The sequence below is a fragment of the Leucoraja erinacea genome, chromosome 6 (assembly GCF_028641065.1).
Source record: "Leucoraja erinacea ecotype New England chromosome 6, Leri_hhj_1, whole genome shotgun sequence".
NCBI lineage: Eukaryota > Metazoa > Chordata > Chondrichthyes > Rajiformes > Rajidae > Leucoraja > Leucoraja erinaceus.
In genome coordinates, this window is record NC_073382.1 from 10,506,822 (window position 1) to 10,508,974 (window position 2,153).

The following is a 2,153-nucleotide window of genomic DNA, read 5'->3' on the forward strand; positions in this document are numbered from 1 at the left end:
TATATATATATATATATATATATATTATATATATATATATATAAGAATACAGCAGAGTATAACATAGGAAACATAGAAACATAGAAAATAGGTGCAGGAGTAGGTCATTCGGCCCTTCGAGCCTGCACCGCCATTCAATATGATCATGGCTGATCATCCAACTCAGTATCCCGTACCTGCCTTCTCTCCATACCCTCTGATCCCCTTAGCCACAAGGGCCACATCTAACTCCCTCTTAAATATAGCCAATGAACTGGCCTCAACTACCCTCTGTGGCAGAGAGTTCCAGAGATTCACCACTCTCTGTGCGAAAAATGTTTTTCTCATCTCGGTCCTAAAAGATTTCCCCCTTATCCTTAAACTGTGATCCCTTGTTCTGGACTTCCCCAACATCGGGAACAATTTTCCTGCGTCTAGCCTGTCCAACCTCAAAGTATAGATGAGTTACAGATGTGGGTAGAAAAGTGGTAGATAGCGTATGATTGGGGCAAATATGAGGTGTTGCACTTTGAGAGGTCAAATATAAGGGTAAAGTATTCTGTTATTGGCAGGACCCTCAACAGCATTGATGTACAGAGATATCTTAGGGTCAAATCTATTGCTCTCTCAAAGTAACAATAAAGTAGTTTGAGTGGTAAAGAAGGTTTTTGGTATGCTTTCCTTCATTGGTTGGGACATTGAATATAATATCAGAAGTCATATTGCAGCTTTATAAAACTTTAGTTTGGCTGCATTTTGGGGTATTGTGTGTAGTTCTGGTTCCCTATTTACAGGAAGGATGTGAAGGCTTTGGAGCGGGTGCAGAAGAGGTGTACTAGGATGCTGAAGATGGACACAAAAAGCTGGAGTAATTCAGCAGAACAGGCAGCATCTCTGGAGAAAAGGAATAGGTGACATTTTGGGTCGACACCCTTCTTAGAAACATAGAAACATAGAAATTAGGTGCAGGAGTAGGCCATTCGGCCCTTCGGACCTGCACCACCATTCAATATGATCATGGCTGATCATCCAACAGTATCCTGTACCTGCCTTCTCTCCATACCCTCTGATCCCCTTAGCCACAAGGGCCACATCTAACTCCCTCTTAAATATAGCCAATGAACTGGCCTTGACTACCCTCTGTGGCAGAGAGTTCCAGAGATTCACCACTCTCTGTGTGAAAAAAGTTCTTCTCATCTCGGTTTTAAAGGATTTCCCCCTTATCCTTAAGCTGTGACCCCTTGTCCTGGACTTCCCCAACATCGGGAGCAATCTTCCTGCATCTAGCCTGTCCAACCCCTTTAGAATTTTGTAAGTTTCAATAAGAGCCCCCCTCAATCTTCTAAATTCTAGAGAGTATAAACCAAGTCTATCCAGTCTTTCTTCATAAGATAGTCCTGACATCCCAGGAATCAGTCTGGTGAACCTTCCCTGCACTCCCTCTATGGCAATAATGTCCTTCCTCAGATTTGGAGACCAAAACTGTACGCAATACTCCAGGTGTGGTCTCACCAAGACCCTGTACAACTGCAGTAGAACCTCCCTGCTCCTATACTCAAATCCTTTTGCTATGAAAGCTAGCATACCATTCGCTTTCTTCACTGCCTGCTGCACCTGCATGCCTACTTTCAATGACTGGTGTACCATGACACCCAGGTCTCGCTGCATCTCCCCTTTTCCTAGTCGGCCACCATTTAGATAAGTCTGCTTTCCTGTTTTTGCCACCAAAATGGATAACCTCACATTTATCCACATTATACTGCATCTGCCAAACATTTGCCCACTCACCCAGCCTATCCAAGTCACCTTGCAGTCTCCTAGCATCCTCCTCACAGCTAACACTGCCCCCCAGCTTAGCGTCATCTGCAAACGTGGAGATATTGCCTTCAATTTCCTCATCCAGATCATTAATATATATTGTAAATAGCTTCTTCAGACGTACGAGGATGATTAGTGGGTATTAGGTATAAGAAATAGTTGGACAAACTCGGATTGTTTCTACTGGAGCATCAGAGGCTGAGGGGAGATGTGATAGAAGTTTATAATATCATGAGACACATAGATAGGGTAAGTAGTAAGAATCTATTTCCATGGTGGAAATGTCAAAAACTAGAAGCCGTAGTAGCTACAATCCATGATCAAAGGAAATGCCGCCCAAGCTAGGCGACTTGCTA